The sequence below is a fragment of the Myotis brandtii genome, unplaced genomic scaffold (genome assembly GCF_000412655.1).
Source record: "Myotis brandtii unplaced genomic scaffold, ASM41265v1 scaffold53, whole genome shotgun sequence".
Lineage (NCBI taxonomy): Eukaryota > Metazoa > Chordata > Mammalia > Chiroptera > Vespertilionidae > Myotis > Myotis brandtii.
This window is the reverse complement of record NW_005369942.1, coordinates 3,494,078-3,506,481: the sequence shown is the minus strand read 5'-3', so window position 1 is coordinate 3,506,481 and position 12,404 is coordinate 3,494,078.

Sequence of the window (12,404 nt, the reverse complement as noted above, 5' to 3'; positions counted from 1 at the left end):
TCTCCCTTTCTCTTTGAAATCAATAAAAATATATATAAAAAAACAATAAAAATATAATTTAAAAACCACCCTTTTATTATATTGTAATTACATTATCAAATATAAATTTTTAAAACATTTAATTTAAATAAGTAGTCATGACCCAATTAGGTGCTCATGAAAATACATTTTATTAATTTTCACATTTTAAACTAGATTATTTGCCATGAAAAAAAAACTGTGTTATTATACAAACAGAAAGCTGGTCTGTAAAAGTAAATATGGGTAATTCAAGGTGAACTTTTTTTTTTTTCTTAGAATTACTCATTTAGTTTCTAAAAGGGAAAAGATTTACGTGTAGATTTTTTATTATATTCTATCATAATTAGTGAGGTCAAATCACTAAGGCATACTCTCGTTCAAGTTTCCAAGTGATTTTAGGAGCCTGTTTTATCTGCATTGGAAGAAATATTCGGATGAAACATTTAAAAAAATTGAACCAGTTTGTATGTTATGAAACTAACACCCACTTCCATATGTTCATGTTAATTAATTCTCAAAGTGTTAGTTCGCTGTCATGCAGACAAATCCATAAAAGAGCATAGAACACTCCACCCCCAAGATAATGAATGACAAGGCTCTGGCAGCAGATGGTGACTAGGTCCTTTCTTTTTCCATCTGGAATCATACCTGTCTAGCCTAGAAAACACAGAAATATTATTATGAAAAATATATATTCTTTATACCTGGGGCAGCCCAACTTAGAGCAATATGTAGAAAGGTCTATGCAAAAATAAATATATGACTGAAGATGGTGGTGAAGATCAGTGCATTTATTGAAAGTTTTAATTACTATTATTGATGTCACCATTAATATTTTAGGTGACTACGTGATGAAAATCAGATTTATTTCTTCTCAATTTAATATTGAGAAGAAAAATCACTGAAGTCTTACAGAAAGTTAGCTCAAAAATAAACAATTTTCCAGCTCTCTGAAGAGAACTAATAAGGTTTGAGTGGAAAAAGGGAGAGACTTCCAGAAATTATTAACAGATCATTGGCAACTTGACTCTCATCAAATGAGAGTTCCATTTGTACCCTTGATCATCTAGATTATCCCTCAAAATTATTTATCTTAAAAACAAAGTTAGCAGAGCAAAATGTTTATTTATATCTGCTTTCCACGAAATAATGGGGCAAGTTTGGGGAAGAATAAATGCCATTCATACTGCATATAATAATTGATAGCAAAATAATTTTATGAACCAATCTCATTGAAATATCATTGTCTTAATGGAATATGCAATGAATATTTGCTGACTTGATAAATTTCATTTCTGCATGTGGTTATGAAATCAAAATGTTGTGTTTGAGTCAGAGTTCATTGTCTCGCAAAACCAAAGAATGTGTTCTTGCACAAAACCGGTTATTGGAAGCAAAGTTTATTGAGAGAAGCCAGTCCTGGAAAAGGTACAGCTGGGGTACTGGGGTTTCAAAAGTAAGCCAGTGTCCAGAGCTTCCCATTCACATTGCAGTCAGGTATAGTTCAGCATCCAAACTAATTAAAGTCCATATTAGCCTATGTGTGGTAGGTACGTGCTTGCTAGCTCCTCGTTGGTCCTTTAAAAGAATTCTGCCTTAGCAACGTCCTTGAGATTGGTCCATATGCCTCACTGCTTTTGTGACTGGTCATCTGCAAGATGCCTGTCTTAGCAACATCCATACATTTTAAAGCTCATGTCTCCTGTGCACACCCTTCTTCCCTGCCCAGAGGGGTTGCCTTAGCAAGTCCACCAAATTGGGTCTAGTCTTCCCCGCCCACCTGGGTCTAGGTCTTTAGTCTGTACCTATAGTTTTTCTCAGAACTGGGCTCAGCTCTGCTTTTGTCTGCAACACTCCACTTTTCCTCCCCTTGTGATCCTGTCCCTCTCTATCTAGCCCTTCTACCTCCTCAGTTAGTGGGTAATTCTTATAAAGAGAATGTATTCATCAGCTTTCTTCTTTTTTATGGTTTTAATTTTAAGTTACAGTTAAAATTACAGTTAATTTTACTTTTGTTGATAATATTTTTTCACCGAATTGCTTAAAGATAGGCATTTTCTTCTCTTTGTCCTTCAATCCTTACTATTTTGTTTGTTGTTTCTCTGCTGTAGTTATGTTGTTAGGTCTGGTTGGATTTAGAAGTTGAAAATTTAAGCTATTAGCTGTATGTTAAACTGATTTAAATTACTTACCAAGAAGACAAATGATTGATCACAGTATGAAAAGGAAATGGAGACAATACTGACATTTAGAATGGAATAACCCATTTTCCAATAATTAAAATCCCTTTACCTTACAAGGTTGAGTAAAAATCCTTAAGATTTATATCTCTTTTTTAAGATATATAATGAAAATATAGAACTAGGAAAGTGACATGATGCATAGAATTATAAAACAACCTGAAAATATGGACCTATAAGAAAAAATACATGCTAAAACAAAGATGCTAAATAAGGAAGACAAAAGCTATTTTATAACATACTACATACAGATAGGTTAATATTTTAATATAAATATGATTGTATTATCCAAGTCTATCTTTATTATGCAAATTTTAATATAAACATTGAAAATGTACATAAATATCAATACATCATATTATCACATGCAACTTTGCTAAATTATCTTTTAACTTTGTTTAACAATCGTATGAAAATTACAGGGTTGAAAATATAGGGAAAAATGAAAAAATATATATAATTTCATAGAGAAAGCAGATAAACAGATTTGCACATCAAGTCTTCATTTTTTTTTTAATATATTTTATTGATTTTTTACAGAGAGGAAGGGAGAGGGATAGAGAGTTAGAAACAATTAATGGGAAAATATTCTCTGGTGAGGATTAACAACAACAACAAAAAAGAAGAAAAAAAAAAGAAAAGGGAACCTTAGGGCACTGTTACTTGGAATTGGTGCAGCCACTATGGAAAACAGTAGGGAGGTTCCTCGAAATATTAAAAAATAGAACTACCATATGATCTAGCAATTTCACTTCTGAGTATGTATCCCAAGTTAATGAAAACAGGATATCAAAAACATATCTACACTTCCATGTTCATTGCAGCATTATTCAGAATAGCCAGTATATGAAAACAATAAACTTGTATGATCTGATTTCATTATTTTTAGTTTCATTTTAAATCAACTTGTTGTGTTTGCTAATGTCTAGGATTTAGCTATATTGTCAAATTCAATGAACTTATAAGAAATTATATCTGTTCATTTGTAATGAGTTAATCTACCATTATAAACATGTATTAATTACATCTAGAAAAGTTTTATCTACCTGCTGATAAAATAGCATGCATTAATCCTTTTACTTTAGACTGTCAACTAACCTATAAGAGGCCTTTCTCTATTAACACAGATATGGCTTTTTGGGGAATATGTTATCTATATACCCCAAGAATATGTGATTCAGCTTTTGCTTATAAGAGTTTTGGTTCTATTGCCTTTGAAAATCTCCAACCTCTCTTGTAATTATCCAAGACTGCAATGATACTTTGTATCAGTTGTTTTACATACAATAGATGCAAAATTATGGTGGAGATAACTAATTTTTCTGTCACTTAATCAGAGTCACTAAGTATAACTTTGCTCATTAACTGCTAAAATTAATAGCATGATTTCAAATAATTTTCACACTTTGGATATAATATCTTAGATTATGTTAAAAATTGCAATTATTAAAAGATTTATTTTATGATTTAATTCTCATACCTTCTTTTTCAAAACATTCCATGTACATTCTGTTAAAATGTATATTACTTTTAATGATGTTATTTTCCCTTGTAGTTTTTTGGAAAAGTTAACTTCATAATATAAGTAAATATTGAGTTATGACAATAACTTATTTATGTAAATCCCTCTTAGATTAGCTCTTAAAAATGAACAAATGATAAAGACACAATAGCAATAGCCTTTTTGATTTTGTACTCTAACCTCAGAAGAACAGCTTGAGGGACTATTATGCAGATCAGAAAAATCTAAGCTCATTAAAATCAAAATGAGATGAAAATTTTATAATCATGACACATGCATACATTTAGAATTATTTCAGTGTTTTCATATTTTTTCCTTCATATATGCATGATATTATGTGTTTCTTTAAAAACATCTCACAGAGTTGTTTTTAAGAGAAATAAGTGGCATAACTTTGTTATTATCACTTTACATTATAAATTCATATACTTCTAAGAATTCTTATGTTTTTTATTAATATAATTGACATCTTACCCTTCAAAACATTACAAAGAAACCAATAAAAAATAATTTACTTGAAAAAATCTTTGGTTAATTCAGAAATACTCTCATGCTATTACACTTTTATTTATTTATTTCTTTGACTTTGCTGGAATAAAAGTTAGTGTTTCTTCTAGTCTTCAGCTATAGCCACCAAGCTAATCAAGTGTGTTGAGTAGTGGAGTAGAGGACAAGAATCCACTTTGAGTTTTTATGCTACCTATTCTCTTTTCCTATCTAATAAGAGGAATATGCTAATTGACCCTCGTGACATTGCAAAGATGGTGGTGCCCACAGCCAATAAGGAGGGAAAATGCTAATCGACTGTCATGCCCTCAAAGATGGTGGCTCTCACAGCCACAAGACAGCGGCGCCCAGCCCCCTCAGCCCCACCGGGGCACAGACATGCAGCAAGGCTTGGCCCACCCCTAGAGTCCTCCAGTCCCCTCAGCCCCCCAACCGTCCAGGGCCGGCCCAAGGCACAGGCAAACCTCAAATGGCGGCTGCCCAGCCGCCCAGGGCCGGCCCAAGGCACAGGCAAACCTCGAATGGCGGCTGCCCAGCCACCCAGGGCCACCTGAGACTCAGGTAACCAGGGCTGGAGTAGGCTAACACTGCCGGCAGTGGCAGCAGCAGAGGTATGATGGGGGCATCGACTTCCCCTGATCGCCGAGTTGCCTCCCACCCCTGAGGGCTCCCGGACTGTGAGAGGGGGCAGGCCAGGCTGAGGGACCCCCCTCCATGCATGAATTTTCATGCACTGGGCCTCTAGTATAATATATAAATTCTTCTACAGTATTTAAAATGTCTCTCAAATTAGTTTTTAATTTGCATATGCACTTATTTGTTTAAGAAAGAGTATGATGGCCTCTAGTGGTACAGAAAGAAACATCATTGCTTACATTTTCAAAGCAATAACAATAAAAATATTTTTAATAAAAAAATTTAGGAAGCTCATGCAAGTGTTTCCCATGGTGTAATTTTTGAAATAATTATTCTCAACACATTTACTAGTATGTACATAAAAACTTAGTAAAATACTCTCAGTCATCACATACATAAAGCACATACTTGTATGTTATAAGGTTATTTAACATGTTTTACTGTTAAGCATGTAAATTATTGATAAAATAATGAGAATTAAAGAATTTTAGGGGACTTATTTATACTTTAAGGTATGTATTGGTTAGAGCTTTGCGAGCAATCATAATGATCATAACTATAATAATAATATCTAATATTAACTGAGAATGTCTGTGGCAGGAATTGTGCTGTTTTATAGATCATAACATTTTTAACTTCACAACAAGCAAATTGATTCACAGTATTGTAACTCATATTTTATTACAAAGGAAAGTAAGCCATGGGTATTTACATTTTTTGCTCAACATCCCATTTTGTAAAGACAGAGGCAGATTTCACACTCAGAATTTCTGTCTCCTGACCCTAAAATCTCAATAACTATTTTATATCAACACTTACTATAGTGGCATGACATTTTAATATAAAATATAAATAGCAATTCATCAATTAAAATTGTGATGTTACTTTATAAGATTTAATAAAGAATGTTAAGAATATTATAATGGCATGGATTTTTAATATAAAAGCATGCAATTAAACATTTTATTACTACAAATTATTTTTATTGTGTTTAAAATATACATCAAAGTATTTTTATAAAATGCAATATTTATTTTTAATTTTATGTTAGACTTGGCTGACATACTTGAAGTTAACACAAAATATAAACAGTAAAAACAGAGATCATAATATTTTGATCAGCAAATGCCTTTTGTTTTGTTTTTCTTTATTATTTTTTCCCATCACCATTTATCCCCCATATCTCTCTTCCATCTCCACCCCCCTCCCTCTGCAGTCACCACACTGTTATCCATGTCCATGATTTCTTTCTCTCTTTTTTTTTCCTTTTTTGCTCAATCCCTTCACCTTTTCCCTGCCAATACTCACCACCCCGTCACACACACACACATACACCAGAGAGCTGTTGGCCTGCTATGCGTTTGTCTCTATTTTGCTTATTAGAGTCACCTTTGATACTGGGTTTATCCATAGGGTGGTACTTTTTCTTGCTGGGTACTATTCCACTGTCTGGATGCATTGCCGATTGCTTATCCATTTACCTGTAAAGAACTTTTGCCCTAACCGGTTTGGCTCAGTGGATAGAGTGTCAGCCTCTGGACTGAAGGGTCCCAGGTTCGGTTCGGTTCTGGTCAAGGGCATGTACCTTTGTTGCGGGCACATTCCCAGTAGGGGGTGTGCAGGAGGCAACTGATGGATGTTTCTCTTTCATTGATGTTTCTAACTCTCTATCCCTCTCCCTTTCTCTCTGTAAAAAAAATAAATAAAATATATTTTTTTAAAAAAAGAACTTTTGTGTGTCCAGATTACAGTGATTTCACACCTAGTTTTTATGTGAACATGTTTCTTTAAGGTAAATAACTAGTAAATGTTAATTGTGTTTTACTTTATGTGTCACACTAACCTCTATTTAACTTTCAGATTCTCCACTGGGAAAGATTCTTCTCCAACTATATTATTTTTCATTTTCTATTCACTTTCACTGATCATCTCTCCAAAATGTCTAGCTTATATTTAGGAGACTGATTACTTTAGTGGAATTACTAAACCTCCATTGTCTTCATCCTAATTATCTTATCAAATAAACAAAAAATATTTTGGATACATAATATTTCCTTTGCTATATGCAACTTGGATTTAATTTTCACTACTTTATTGGGTAGAGACAGACATGGGATAAAGTAAAAGGAAAAGTGTATACATTATTTTGAAATATTAATTCAATGGTTCTTTTGATTATTTTTACAGGTTAGTAAAGGGCCCCCTGGGTGCTGTTAAATTGAGTACAGAGACAGCCTTAATTGGAGGCGCTGTCATCAATAGTCTTCAATATAACAGTGATGATAATGTGCAATATGATATCTTAATAACCATCTCAATTGGCTATTAAAGTGCAGCATTGCATATGAAAATTATTCTGTTCTTCTTGCAGAAATACCCAGGAAATACAGTTTCTCAACATTTTTCTGTTTTTTAGTGGTAACCCGTAACTTTCATGAGTTCTTACCATTTCAAAATTTCCTCCCATTTCTTTATCAACTCTCTACCTATCTATTCATATTTATATATAATATATGTAAAGTCATATGCATATGTTAATTTTAGTAAGACTTTTTTATTATGGATCCCTGTTGATGATTTAAAGAGACCAGAAAATCAATAGGACAGTTCTGTAATAATCTGAGTTCATTATGCTAGAGTTCAGAATATTACATTACCCTGAGAAAGCTGTTTTGCCCGCATAATGTGGTAAAATGCAGCTCAGAGTTCTGAATTTTAAAGGCCTACACAAACCATTTGAGGATTCTATTAGACTATGTTCTTATCCTTAGCTTCTCCCTCATTCAAATAGCTCATATTCAAATATAATAATGTCTTAGAATTGCAATTGTTTCCAGTATTTTCATGCAAACCTAATTAGCTTTAAAAAAAAAAAAGATAATTATGGCCCTGGCAAATTTCTGTGGTTAGAGCATTGTCCCTCTGTCCAAAGGGTCTCCAGTTCAATTTCAGGTCAAGGACATGTACCTTGGTTTCAGGTTCCCCAGCCTTGATAGGAGAGCATGTGGGAGGCAACCAAGCTATGTGTCTCTCTCACATCGATGTTTGATTCTCTCTCCCCCTCCTCCCTCCCTTCCATCCTTCTCTCCTCCCTCCCTTCCATCCTCCTCTTCTCTCTCCCTTCCACTCTCTGTAGAAATCAATAAAGAAAATATCCTCATGTGAGGATTTTTAAAAAAAATAACTATGCTTGTATTTTATGCTATGTAATTTTTAATGAAGTAGCAGACCAAAAAATATACTTATTTTTCCTATTGTTTAGTCAATTTTTAAAAAAATATCAACTGATGTAGTGGCTTAAAATATCACATTAAGGTCAAATAAGCTTTCGGAATCTCCAAAATGTGTATACAAGATTAAATCATTGCTAAGAAAGCAAAATGAGTCATATATGGAAAAATTAAAAATCCAAGTTTGAAACTATGGAGGGCCAGGCAAACTCTTGTTAAACAGTTTGGCTTATAACTATGAAAGGTCTCTGACAAGATAGCTCGCCGTTGGCCTGTGCCAAAGATGCTGTATATATTCTCAGCTAAGGTCAGCTTACCTGGCACACCCTGCGCATGACCAAATGCACTGCTCACAGACTTTCCCGTTAGGAAGATTCTCCCTCTTCGCTGTCTTTCAGGCCCACCCTTGAATGTTGCTGTAGCGCAGCCATTCTCTGTTTTTGGGTTGCACACATTTCCTGACTGACCTACCTATCAACCAAGCCCGGGCTTTGCTGCTTACTCAGTTGGATGTGGACGACGTTGCATCTCTATGTAACCCAAGGTGCTAGCTAAGGATGGATACTAACTAGTGCAGATAATGAGGATGCCTATCAGATGTTATGACTTGATGGGTCTGACATAATCTTCCTCACTATGGGAACTTCCACATGCATGTTCATCTGGTGTCCCATAATCAAAGGTTCCAAGCTTGCCAATGTTCATAGCACACCAACGGCTGTTCCTCAAATAGGACAGAATGCCCCAGCCTTTCTCCAAAATCCAAGGGACCAGCATCATGATTCACCCACTGGAGCTTATGGTAAGCTTCCTACTACATCTTTTTCCTCTACTGTCACCTCTAATGTAATACAATGTGCAGGATCACGTGATGTAAGCAACCAAGGTAATTGTATAATGACCTAGACCAGCTGAAGGTGCTTTTCTTCCTTCAGGTCCCACTCATAGCCTTCAATGTAACCAGGTGTATGGAGCAGAATAATGTTCTTAGATGCGGAAAATGTTATATTCAGAATCCAAAAGGCCTACCAGACACAGTGCTTCTTTTTCTTTGATAGGGAATGCCAGATGCAGCACTTGTCTTTTACTGTGGAAGGGTTATCCAGCCCATCCCCCTGACCACTTAAAAAATTAATGGAAATGGATAGTCACTTTTTTTTTAAATCCTTACTCGAGAATATTTTTCCATTGATATTTAGAGAGAGTGGAAGAGAGAGGGAAAGACAGAGAGAAATATCAATGTTAGAGAAACACATCGATTGGTTGCCTCCTTAATGAGCCCCGCCCAGGGCCCGGGCCAGAGAGGAGCGTGCAACTGAGGTGCAAGCCCTTGACAGGAATCAAACCTGGAACCTTTCAGCCTGCAGGCTGAAGCTCTATCCACTGAGCCAAACCAGCTAGGGCAATAGTCACTTTTTTTCTTTTCTTTTTTTTTAATGTGCAAGGGTTTTACTAAGGAAAATGCCTGTCTGAGAGCCACTAATATGACTGAAAAGCAAGCCACACCCTGTGGAGAGGAGAGGGAGTGAAGTTGGGTGGATGTATCCTAGGCCACTGTGTAGTCTAAAAAAGGTCCAAGAAAGGCACTGGGCAACCTTCAAGTCAAGATGGGCCACCAGAAAAGACCTGTGCCTCCTAGGAATGGCTGTGCCTTGGTATCCCAGGTGTGCTCATTCTAGGAATGTGACTCCTGGTCTTGGTGTAGTCGTTTTAGTAGGTTTCAGAATGCAGCAACCATATCCCTAAACCAGTTAAACTCCCTGTCGCTAGAAGTCTGCTAATGTATTCTCATGTACACCACATTTTTAGAGAATTGGTGTGTATGTTTTTTTTAATTTTTTTATTGATTTCAGAGAGGAAGGGAGAGGGAGCAAGAGATAGAAACATCGATGATGAGAAAAAATCATTGATTAGCTGCCTCCTGCTCACCCCACACTCAGGATTGAGCCTGCAACCCAGGCATGTGCCCTGACTGGGAATTGAACCCTGACCTGGTTATTAGATCAATGCTCAACTACTGAGCCATGCTGGCTGGGCTGGTGTGTATGTTTTTAACAGCAAAAAGTATATAACATGGTCTGTGATGCCAGGCAGAAATAAGATTAATCTTCCACCAATTTTTGTGGCATGAAGATAAGTTAGATGATTTATATCTCTAAGATTATTTCCTCAGTTAAAATGAATGGATATAGTAACACTGAAGTACATGAGGAAGAAATAGGGTAAATAAATATGTAAAATACCTGGTTCAAAGTAGTAACCCAAGACAAATGTGCAATATTAGCTCTAAGATTTTTACAGGAAAACTAAGATTGTGATCAATCGTGAGTCTGAATGTGGCTCAAATCTATTATAAAAGGGAACCCTAGAAGCCATATGCATAATTTAAAAATTAATGGCTTTGGTTTCTGCAATTAGGAGTCGAGGTCTCAGATATAGCTGTATGTTAATGTCTTTGTCAGTCGATGAAAAGAACTCAGTGATAACGAAAAGCTTTGGCTATAAGGAGGGCTAAAAGATGAAGAAGCTAAATCACTCACGGACAAACAAGAGAATTAATAGTAACATGTCAAGGCAGTGGAGCATACTCAGATATTAAAATGTTCTTAAAAGAATAAAATAAATCATTCCTACAAGCAACAAACACCAATATATTTATCATTGAAGTCTGAATTTCGATAAGCTTATACATTTATCAATATTTGTTATTTTAAATGTCTCTAAAATTTGCTTTACAGCTAACTATGAATTTGTAAATTTTCTTGTACATACATTAAAATGCGGTATATTGTATAACACAGGAAAATATATCTTCCACATTCCCTTGTGGAACTTATGTCTAGAGCTACCTGGACTTGGAGTAACAGAAAGAAAGGAGACTAGCCTTATCCATTACACATACACAGTTAAAAAAAAAAAAGATTAGATGAAATAAAAATTGCATTGCCCAAATACCTGAACTATAGGAGGAATTTATCAAGAGGATTAATTCTCTCTTATGAAAAAAACAACTTTTATTGAATAGCATATTCTTATTGCTAACAGGTATGAATGGCTTAAAATGAAATCTGTAGGTAGTCCAAGTAGAATATTTAACAGCCTGTAGTAATTTGTCCCATTTAATTTTCAAATCATTTATGATTTAATATTGATACTCCTATAAAATCATTCTTGTTGGGAAAATGCCTCTGCTTTAGCCACAGGTAAATTTTCAAAACTAATATTAATTAAATTATATAGAGCTGAGTTAGAGTTAATTATATTCAACTTGTTTATTAAATGCTCTTTAGTTTCTCTGGAATTTAGTAAGCTCTTACTGTATGCAATAAATTGGGTATTATGAATGCTGTTGGCAGAGGTTTTATGAAGAGTGATAGAATTGAGGGGAGGGAGCTAAAAAGAGGTAAAAATGTGCTGCATTTCAAATAATGCTCCCACAAAAAAACAGGGAAAGAGATAGTTTTCTTCAGGTAGTAACCCTTTCCCTTTTTGGGGACACAAAATCATATCATATGCCCACTTTCAAATGCATTCCTATTATGAGTTGTAAGCATTATCACTTGTGGGTTATATTTTGAATCATTTTCTAATGTTTTATTTTTGTCTTTTTAACAAAAAAAATTATTTCTTACAGAAAAGTTTTACAAATGTGATCTATAAATATTGAACTTTTTATAGATTGGCTTGTTGTGATCTTTATTTGTTGGGTGAAAATTTTTAAATATCTTTCAATGTACACATACTGAATCCTATTTTAAAGTAGAAAATCCAATAAATGATTATTTTATCTTCCATAAAATAAGTTTGAGGAGTGGGTGTTAATATTCCTGATATCCCATTGTTGAATTCCCTGAATTCTCTTGTTTAAAATATATTTGACATATAACATTGTGTAAATTTAAGTTGTGCAATTAAATATGTTAATTTTATAAATGTAGACTAGAGGCCCGGTGCACAAAAATTTGTGCACTCGGGGGGGATGGGGAGGGGTCCCTCAGCCCGGCCTGTGCCCTCTCGCAGTCTGGGACCCCTCGGGAGATAACGACCTGCTGGCTTAGGGTTGCTCCCAGGTGGCAGAGGGCAGGCCCAATCCCTAGGTGCAGCCCCTGGTCAGGCTCAGAGCAGGGCTGATTGGGGAGTTGGGGCGCCGCCCACTGTCATGCACAGAGCAGGGCGGATTGGGAGGTTGCGATGCCACCCTCAGTCATGCTCAGGGTAGGGCCGATTGGGGGGTTGGGGCACCGCCCC